Raw genomic sequence first — 11,272 nt, 5'->3', positions numbered from 1 at the left:
AACTCCAAAAATCACAACATTCCTTTTGTGATCAAAAACCTTGTGTTAAAATTTCATAGATTTCTATTTACTTATACTAAAGTAATTGTGCAAAAACCAAGAAAAATGCTTATTTGGTACCTTTTTTGGTCCCTAATTCCTAAAATGTTGGGACCAAAACTCCCAAAATCAATCCCATTTTCATTTGTGATCATAAACCTTATGTTAAAATTTCACAGATTTCTGTTTACTGATACTACAATTATTGAGCGAAAACCAAGAAAAATGCTTATTTGAGCTCTTTTTGGCCCCTAATTCCTAAACTGTTGGGACCAAAACTCCCCAAAACAATCCCAACTTTCCTTTTATGGTCATAAACCTTGTGTTTAAATTTCATAGATTTATATTTACTTATACTAAAGTTATAGTGAGAAAAACAATTGTCTTCGGACGACGACGACGCCAACATCATACCAATATACGACCTAAAAATTTTCAATTTTTGCGGTCGTATTAAAATGGACCTGTAGGCAACATTCATAATTCAGTATGTCACTATCTGTGGAACACTTCAATGATAATTGCTGTAAAGCTGTCAAATAAGGAATAATGATCCAGAAATAGTATAATCAAGTTGTCTTTTAAATGTTATTGCTGCTACATTTTTTTTTCTATCTCTTGAACGAAGTTTTTCAAAAAATGGAAATAACTCATTTTTCGAAATTACATCCAGATTAGTTTGAGCATGACATTTTTTAATTGCTGGAATATTTAATCTGATCTAATTACCCTCAATACATTTGAAAATAGTTGTTTTCATAAGAAAGGGCTATTTTATCATGCAAATATTCATATGAAATATTTATTTACAAATGGAACCTAAAAAAGGGGGAATTTCAGGGTGAATTACAATGACTTATATTCCTCTATTGGCAACTTTCTGCAACATTTACCCAAGAATTTTTTACAGCATTTTGTTGATAAAACATCATTGATTTTATATTTTATAGTCCTTTATGTGAGGATTTCTGCGTTTTCGAAAAAAATCAGATGGGAAAAATGACAAAATCGGCAAAAATCATGCCGATGTTTGTATCAAGTGGACCACCTGATGTACCAAAAATCTGTTTTTATTCGAAAAATTTGACAGTTAACAGTTTAAATGATTGGCATCTTCTCTTATACCCATGAAAATAACAAAAAATGATATGCTTTATCTCATTTTTACCATAAAATACAATGTTAGCCATTCTCCATGCTATACTAATATATACATATGATGTCACGTGGTTTCCATGGCAACCAGACTATTCAGATTTTTTTTATTGATTTTTTTTATTTGACTGTAAGTTTGGACCATTTTAACTTTAAAAAAATTAATAAAAAAAAATAATCTGGCCAAAAAATTTCATATTTGGTCCAATATTACAAAAAATTGATGTTAATATGTAATATTAAAATATTACTTAACGCAATACACTTAGTCAAAAGAAATATGTTTCGCTGTGTCGCCTTAAAATTAAAGCTAGGGAAAGTTATTAAGACAAGATATTAATATCAAGTATGATCTTACTAATTCTGTCGTAATCCTTAACTTAAAGTTTTGCTTGAAAAAAAACCAGAAAAAACTATGACTTTTAAATTTTTGTTTACAGATTATCGTACTCGTCCAGATTAAAATGAATACAGCAAAGCTTTTGTTTCCTTTACTAGTAGCTACTCTGTGTACAACGAATAAGGGTGAGCAAAAAGGTATTTACTATAAAATATTCAATAATAAATTGTATGTGTTTTAGTTACTAAAACTCAATCAAAAGCATTCTCAGAATTGTTTTAACCCTTTTAAAGATCTGATTTCAAAGTGTTTGGCAATTTATTTTGTTTTCATTTAGACATAGAGCATGATGAAAAAGAGAGTATGTGGTTTGAGTTAAAGATCAAAATTTGATCTATTTTGATTGATATGAATTATAGGTCGAAAAGGCAATCTACAGTTTATTTCTTGCAATACCATGATCGAATGTTGAAAAACGCTCCTGATGAAAATAATCATATAAGTTGCTTAAGTGAGTAAGTGTGTATGTAAGATCTATAAATGGCCAGATTAACATAATTGTTAAAGCCACGCACTTTGACACACGAACAAGTAGATCGTCACTACTTGATCATATTTTAGTGACATATTCTTTACACGTTAACTTTTAGTTAAAGACACTATACATATTGATTAAGGTATAAGTGACCATGATTGAAGATACGTCACAATTTCACTAACAGTTTTATTAATATAGCACCTGCATCTATAACTACAAGGGAAATAACTATAAGATGTGATGAAAAAAATGTGGTTTGATTCAAATTTGCGCCGAAAAACGAGAAATTCGGACAGACTTCGAAATTTTTTGGAAGTACAAAGAAGTACATCTTTTGAACATAAAAGATGGACGAAAGATACCAAAGGGACAGTCAAACTCATAAATCTAAAACAAACTGACAACGCCATGGGTAAAAATGAAAAAGACAAACAGAAAATCAATAGTACACACGACACAACATAGAAAACTAAAGAATAAACAACACGAACCCCACCAAAAACTAGGGGTGATCTCAGGTGCTCCGGAAGGGTAAGCAGATCCTGCTCCACATGTGGCACCCGTCGTGTTGCTTATGTGATTACAAATCCGGTAAATAGTCTAATTCGGTAGGTCATATTCATGAAAGGGAAGGGGATTGTAGTTACGACGTAAGGAACATATCCGATATCATTTGTGAAACGGTTATTCCATAACGGTCAACCAACTCGTGATGGCGTCCGTAAAATTTACGAAGGGATGATTTCAACTTCACCATTTGGAACTCTTGGTTTAATAGCTTCCTTGTGAGCAGCAAACCTCTATCAAGAAAATCATGATAGGAAATGCAAGCACGGGAATATCGTATCAATTGGGAGATATATACCCCGTATGCAGTTGCTGCTGGAATGTTGCTACTTAGAAATGGAAAGTTCACAATTGGAAAGCTGAAATCATCTCTTTTGTCGTAAAGTTTTGTTTTCAACTGACCCTCATTGTCAATTTCTAGATGTAAGTCAAGATATGAAGCCGACTTAACTGTATCTGTAGTATCCTTTATCTCTAGTTCGATTGGATAGATGCGTTCCACATAGTCACCAAATTTTGAATTGTTTAGTGAAAGAACATCATCTATATAGCGGAAAGTAGAGTTAAAGGATATTGCTAACTTCTTATCTTTCTTCCTAAGAAGTTCCTGCATGACGTCAGCCTCATAATGATAAAGAAACAAGTCGGCGTGTAGAGGGGCACAGTTTGTTCCCATTGGAATGCCGACAGTCTGTTGAAAAACACGTCCTCTGAACGTAACAAATATGTTGTCAATCAAGAAATCAAGCATCTTGATAATATAAGTTTCAGAGAATTTTTTGTTTGAATCAGAGTGATTCTTTACAAAGTAGGATTTATCCCTCCCAAAGACAAAATACTTGTATCTACGTTGGCCATTCTTTTTTATGAAGCAAAGTAATACCAACTCTTTCAATTTGTCTTTAAGTTTGGAATGTGAAATACTTGTGTAAAGAGTAGAAAAGTCAAATGTTTTAATACTGTTACAAGATGAAAGAGAGTTAGATTGTATGTACTCTAAAAGATCTTTTGCATTTTTAAGTATCCACATCTGATTCACGCCACCTCTCGAATAGGCAGTTTCACAATAACTTTGAAGCCCGTCTTTGATTGCTGATAAAATAGATGTTAATAATTTAGAAAGAGGTTTCGTGGAGCACTTGGAAGACCCAGCAATATACCGTTGTTTTTAAGGACACTTATGTAGTTTAGGTATCCAATACAGTGATGGAAGATCCAGTTCTTCATCTTTGGTTGAAATTCCAAAGGAACATATAACAGACCTATGATTATCCAGGATTTCCTCTTTGGTAAGTGTCGTGAGGGTATATGTTGAGTTTCCAAGTGAATTGTCAATACCTAATTCGTTTATCAAGCAGTTGATGTAATGACTTTTACACACAAAAACGATGTTATTTTGGGCTTTATCTGCGGGGACAACAACATATTTGTCATGGAGGTCGGATAGGTGTTTTGCAACATTTGGGTCTTTAAAGATTGACGTAGCATGGACATTGATGGACCCATTCAGTTTCCTAATTCTGATTTGTATCAACGACCTCACTGCCTTAATACATTCGGAAAGAGTGTCTACGTCTTCCTTCTCGCGCTTAGCCCATTGCCTGGCATAATCCTCGAAACTTTCAAAATTTGGAAAATTAAACGCTGGTGTGTCTCAGGGTTCGGTTTTTAGGACCGTTTTTGTTTTTGATATATATTATTGATAAACCTGATGGTTTTCTGGATTTGGAAGGCTTTTCGCAGATGATACCTCAATGAATCCATTTTAAGAAATTAACCAGGACAGGTCTTGATTATTTAAGCGAGTGGTAAAAAATATGGCTAGTGAAGTTTAACCAAAATAAACTAGATATAATGATATTCAGTATGAACACTCTAAAAAGGATTTTTTCTTTTTCTTTTGATGGCTTTATATTAGAGCCAGTTCATACGCATACCAACTTGGTGTCCTATTTAGTAGTGATTGTCAATGTAGTTGATAAGCTAATAGAAAAAATTCAAAGCAGCTTAATGTTTAACAAGAACTAAAATCTAGACTTAGGAGAGAATATTTGAAAAACATTTATATGACTTTTATTCGGCCAATTTTGGAGTATTCATCAGAAGTTTTGGTTGACTGTGGGCAAGTACATTCTGATCGGTTGGAAAATATTAAAATGCTCGAATAGTTACGGGATAAACAAGTTACGCTAGCAGGAACAGTATCTTTTTTGACACGGGATTGGAAAAATTAAGCGTCAGACGGCAGATTAAAAATATATCTATGTTTCATAAGATCATTAATAACAAAGCGCTAGATTATTTACACAATTTGGTTCCGGATATTGTATCATATATTAGTTATTATAATTTGCGTAAAGGTCAAAATATTACTATTCCTATAAATCGTTTATCAGCTTATGCACAGTTTTTTCCGTCATCTATTTTTTTGTGGATGTTTTTAGACTTAAGTATTAGACACATTCCTACGTTGTTTTTTTTTAGTTAGATTTGCATAAACTATACTACAGAAATAAAAAAAAATCTCTGAGATATGGTTTTTCAGAATATTCTTCGTATTCTGTTTTACACACACAGCTACGTAACAGATGTAGCGCACTGCATACTAACTTGTTCAAAGCAAATTTGATACAAAATGCCAATTGCTCATGTGGTTTTATCAATGAATATGTTGAACACTATTTACTATATTAAAATTAATGTCTTTAATGTCAACAGTATTTAAGAATACCAAACGATTTTCACTGCTTTGGCGACCTTAATTCTGTTAACAACACATGTGATTAAGAAATTTCTGCATATATGTAATGCCAATGACCTAATGATCTTGATAAATCTCTTATGTTATGGTATCAATAACGATCCAATGGACTTTAAAGAAAGAATATAAGATTAAGTTTCAAATAATTCTAAACTTACTAATGTGTAGTTCACATCATCTCCTGAAACTTGCAAATGATATTTAGATCCCACGCATTTTTATGAGAGACACGCTTCTCCAAGTTTGCTTTTGTTTCATGTCGTTTTGCCTAAATTATTTGTTAGGATGAAATATTTGATGTGTTCATTAGTAAATGTGTTTATATTTTGCTGTTTTGGAGAAGACGTTACTAAGTAGTCAATTTGAACACAAAAACACGGTTAATGTTATGGACACCATCACGAATTGATTGATCCATACAATGTATCTTTGTCCAAACCAACTATGGACATTTTTACCACGTGATAGATTATGGTTTGTCATTACGTCATCTAATCGTTTTATTCCCGATTGTGACTGTTTTGCTGAGTGTGAATTCGCATTGCTACAAGACGTGGCACGGTACTTTTCCATCCCAAATTCATTTATTTAGTTTTGATGTTATAATTGTTTTTGTCATCGGATTTTGTAAAATGTCTTAACATTTGTAATTATACATCTTATGTTTTTCTGTTTTATTCGTGTGTTATGGTAAAGACAGTTGATAATCCAGTTCATTTATTAGATTTTAGTTTGGATCAACGAAATTTACACTATATATTTGGTTTACAGTTTTATACAGAGGAACACCGACAAAGCTAATTAATACAATTAATTATCTATTTACTACTACAATTTGATTAATATTGTAATTTTTATTGGTAATAATAAACGTTAGATAAGTCATACAATCTAATATTGAATTTGATCTTAATTCTTTCTTAATTTTTGGAACTCGTTTTAGAAATTCAAATGTGACGTCACTTTGAGCGTAACACTGGTTATGGCTAACAAGACTGTGATTTATTGTAATTTATCCGTTTTTGTTCTATAGCTAGTCACCACTTCAGTTTAATCATGTATATCTATTATATAGTCATTTTATAAAATTTACTGTTTGCAAAAGTACGTATTATTCTTAATAATAAGGATGTTCTTGTCCGAGGTGGATAACCATGGACGTATAGGTTAAAACTTTTTAAAACTTTTGGTCCTCATTGCTTTTCAGCTTTATTCTTAATTTGGCTCTCAAACTTTTTTCATCTGGGCGTCGCTGGTTAGTCTTGTGTGGACTAGGCGCGCATCAGGCGTATTGAACTTTCGACCAGGTACCTGTTGTTGGCTATTAATCGTTTGTTTCTCAGTGCTATATTTTTTCCAATATACTTGTATTTTAGTCCTGTCATGTAATGCTGTCATTTTAATGTTATAATTAACATTGTCATTTAAGCGTGAGGTTTAGCATGCTACAAAACCAGGTTCAACCCACCATTTTTATCTTAAAATGCCATGTACCAAGTCAAGGAAATGGCCATTGTTATATTAAAGTTCGTTTTTAAGTGTGTTACATTTTAATGTTGTATTTATGTTGTGTCGTAGTTCTCTTAAAATTGATGCGATTCCCTCAGTTTTAGTTGGTAACTCTGATTTGTTTTTTTCTCTATCGATTTGTGAATTTTGAACAGCGGTATACAACTGTTGCCTTTATTTAAATGTTTAAACTACATTTATTTTGTCAAAATTGTGTGCAGTTAGTCATGATAAAACATTGTCAATTTTCGAATGATTGTCCTGGATATCTACAAATCAGCATAAGATATGAAATAAGATGTTTCAGTTTCAAGTTTAAAAATATATTACATCAAATATGCCGTGGTTTACTTCAAAATAAACACATTTTAGGTTCGCGTAAAACTGATGTTAAATGTATAGATAAGTATGATTTTCGACGAGACAAACATACAATAGCGACTAATAATAATTAATAAAGGTACCAGGATTATAATTTAGTACGCCAGACGCGCGTTTCGTCTACATAAGACTCATCAGGGACGCTCATATAAACAAAAATACTAAAAAAGGTAGATTAATGCAGCGAATGAAGATGTCCCCGGATAAAATTCAACAATCAATAAAACCAATACTGTTTTGTCAACATAGCATAAATTTTAAAAAATGGAGGAAAAAAACTTAAAAGAGCTAGCAAAATTCATAAGTAAAAAAATTATGATCTTTTGATTACATATGCGTCTCGTCATGATTATATCAATATTGATAGCTAAGTAATATAATAATTGCTTTGCAGATTTGGGTAAAATGCCAAACATTACCTTGTATGGGTCAAGAATGAAAACTGGCAATGAAAATGTTGTCCATCTAAGTTGTAACACAAACATTGGAACAAATGGATGCTGGATGGAGTTTCACAAAAATGATAAAACGGAGGATACTATTCGATTACAGAATGAAACTTGCCACCATAAAAGAGGAACGTGTAAATTCAATATTTGTAATTGCTCCAAAGATTGTAAAACATTTAAATTGAATATCACGTCAACATCTAGAATTCCAAACACCACATATGGGTGCGAAACCAGAATTGCATTAAAAAATGTGGTTTATAGTTTAAGAACAGCAATAAAGTCTATTGGGGAAGGTAAGATTGTCGATGTATAACTTTTTTTATATCTATCTATTAATTTCTTTCTTGCTCTAAATGAATCTGTACCATTTTGACACCTACAAATTCTACAGATATCTTACATTGCCAATTTATTAAGAAACATTTTCAATGCAGAAGATGCAATTGTATTTCCAAAATCTCTTGTTGATTTGTCGTTAACTTGCTCCTATTTTGATATGAACTGTTGATTCAGTTTCATTTGTTACAGTACTCAGTTCCCGAAGTGAGTTCTAGAAAATGTTATGTTCAAGCTGTGCTAGTGGAAATAGAAATAAAGGAAACACTAATATACCACTGATCAAAAGTCATAAATCGATTAGAAGAAAACAAATGCGGGTCCAGACTCGAATTGTTTGTGTTACATCCTGCAAATTTTTAGTCCATAATATACATCCCTGCCGAGTTACCCAAGATATATTGTAATTAGCTCCGTGATCTGTTTAAATTTTTGTATTGTTTTTGCACAATTCAGTTGTGGTTGTTTGAATAAATTGAGACAATACAGATGGGTGTAGTCCTAACCTGTACAAAAGTTAACTTGGAGTAGACTTTATGACTGCCTTCCAAGTTAAATTAAGAAGTTTATAGAAGACAAGAAAGTTAATTTCGTCGTTGATAGACAAGACTGTTTTTTAGGACTGCTGCAGATATGTTGACAAGTTTGCTTTAGACAAAACATATGGACAAGTCTACTACTTAATTATTTATTAGTAAAACAAGCGGTCAAATAGTTCTGTTATACAATTTAGCTTGAGATATCAAAACTTCTGATTTTTTGCGACGCCTCATTAATTTGAATAAAAGAGGACATGCTGGCACTTTACTATGATGCGGCATTTTTGTGTGTGCTATTATTGCTGTAACATATAACCCATCCTGGCATAATACATTTTGTTATACAAATCAGCCTAAGGTATCAAAACTACTAAATTATTGGTATGCATCATTAGATTGAATAAAAGAGGACATGCTGGCACTCTAAAATGACTCGGAAATTTGTTGGTGTGTCATTAGTGCTGTCATTTGTATCATATAATCCATCCTGGCATAAAGTAAATTACTGATGTATTATGTGGCAATATCAATTTACATAATACAGTGCAATTATGGTCATTTTTTTGTTGAAGCGGTCAATACATGTTTGTTATACGAGCCAGCCTAAGGTATAAAAACTAAAAAATCATTAGTATGCTTCATTAGTTTAAATAAAAAGAGGACATGCTGGCACTTTAAATTGATGCGAACAAATTGTGTAGTCATTGTGTTCCAATACTACTAACCTTAGTATTATACAGTCTATCGCAGCATAAATAAAATTACTGATTTATCAGGATGTTTTATAAATTTGAAAAGTAAAGTGCAAGAGTTCAAATATAGTAGGTTTTGGTTGATAATGTCAATATTTTTTCAAATCTATTGAATAAATTGTAGAGATCTTTACTTTGAATAAAAAGAGGACAAACTAGAACTTTAAATTGATGTTGAGAACATCTTATAGTCATTGATTCCGAATACTGCTGGCCTATGTATTATAAAATCCATCCAGACATAAACAAAATTATTGATTTATTATGCGGCCATATACAGTTAACGAAATAAAGATTAATTATGGTCAGTTATGGTTGATACATTCAAATAATCGTGTTATACGGGCAATTACTGGTACGCGTTATAGTTTTGAATAAAAAGAGGACATGCTGTCACTTTAAATTAATGAGGACAAAATGTATAGTCATTGTGTTCCAATTTTCGGTCATTTGTACTAAACAAGCTACTAGTATCATGATTATGCTGACAAATATATGTATCTAAAAAGGTGCAATTATAGTCAGTTTTTGGTTGATACGGTCATTAATTTTTTTTACATAAGCCAGTCTGATGTATAAAAAACACTGACGTTTTGGTACGCACCAATATTTTTAACTACACGAGGACATGCTGACACTCTCGTGACTCTTAAGTAATGCAGACCACATTTTGTAGTCTACATGTTTTACAAACAAACACCCCCAAAAAAATCTTTGAAAAATTTACACGGTGAACACTAAATATTAAGTAGTTATGCATGCAGCTGATGACAAGTGTACATGTTTTTGGAAAAGGCATACATTTGAAGAAAAAAGATGAGAAAATGATTTCTAGTTTACATACTCCTATTCTGCTATGTACTGCTGATTCTTTTTCATTTGTTATACTTTTCCAAAAAGAGGTTTTTAAAATGTTATGTTAAAGTGATAGTTGAAACATTCATACTAACTACCTGGCCACTACTGTAAAATTAAGAGCTACCACGTAGTGATATTATTAAAGTCTTTATTGTTTTATATCTATATACAGTAAGGAATGTAACAATGTTATATCTGATGTTCATTAGAATATATTGATTTTAGAATTTGAAGTTTTCGAAACTGTCATCACTGAATTGAAAAGCGTTGAAGCAGATCCAGAAATTAAAATTTCAAATAAACTTTCATCAGGTAGGTAGCAGAGCATTATCTTGCATACAAGCAGGTGTTAGGTACAATTCTAAAATTACTTGTAATTTTAATCATTTATCAGCTGTAATCAATCAATCATTGTAATTATGCCAACAATCAGCCAACAATCTGATTAGATGTCATTTTATTTAATCAATTACTCCTAAAAGTAAATTATAATCATAATCTTCGTGATTACATTCTGATAACGAACTAATTTTTAATTGTGTCTATGATCAAAATATCATAACATTTTTTTAATTAAAAATTTTATTTACTACACTGTAAATTGCTACTTTATGGTATGGTTCACAAATTAACAACAACAAATCGATTTCCTTTTGGTCCCAGATGACTTTTTAAATGTTTATATAAAAGCTCTAAATTATCTCCCTTTAGTGCAAACATGCAATTATTTATAAAATTGAAATATCTTTTTTCAGCTCATTGGTGACCTATATTGTAATATTTTTTTTTCAAATAAGCTGTACTGAATTAAACTACACAATTGTAAATTTAAGTCATGTTTTTAACTTAGTTCTTTTTTATTTAGATATAACCTCTACTTCATGTATTAGTCCAACAGAAAAACAGTATCATAACAAAAATGTGTAAATTTTGCGTTGAATTGAACGGTGACCCTGTTCGTTTATGTTCTTTTATAGAGTATATAATAAAGTTCATGTATAGAAAGAAATGGCAAAATCATACATTACAAACAATGGATTTTTAC

At 31.4% G+C, this 11,272-nt stretch overlaps 1 long non-coding RNA gene across 1 annotated transcript; it reads left to right on the top strand.

Moving 5' to 3' along the window:
• The first annotated feature begins 1,632 nt into the window (after nt 1–1,632).
• On the top strand, nt 1,633–10,525 carry LOC139502626 (uncharacterized). The gene is made up of 3 exons (XR_011658900.1): nt 1,633–1,731; nt 7,685–8,035; nt 10,453–10,525. It is a non-coding gene; the product is annotated as an uncharacterized lncRNA (long non-coding RNA).
• Nucleotides 10,526–11,272: the final 747 nt, after the last annotated feature.

Source organism: Mytilus edulis, chromosome 14 (assembly GCF_963676685.1).
Source record: "Mytilus edulis chromosome 14, xbMytEdul2.2, whole genome shotgun sequence".
In the NCBI taxonomy this organism is placed as follows: domain Eukaryota; kingdom Metazoa; phylum Mollusca; class Bivalvia; order Mytilida; family Mytilidae; genus Mytilus; species Mytilus edulis.
The sequence above is the reverse complement of the archived record's forward strand: the minus strand, read 5'-3'. Positions and strand labels throughout refer to the sequence as shown.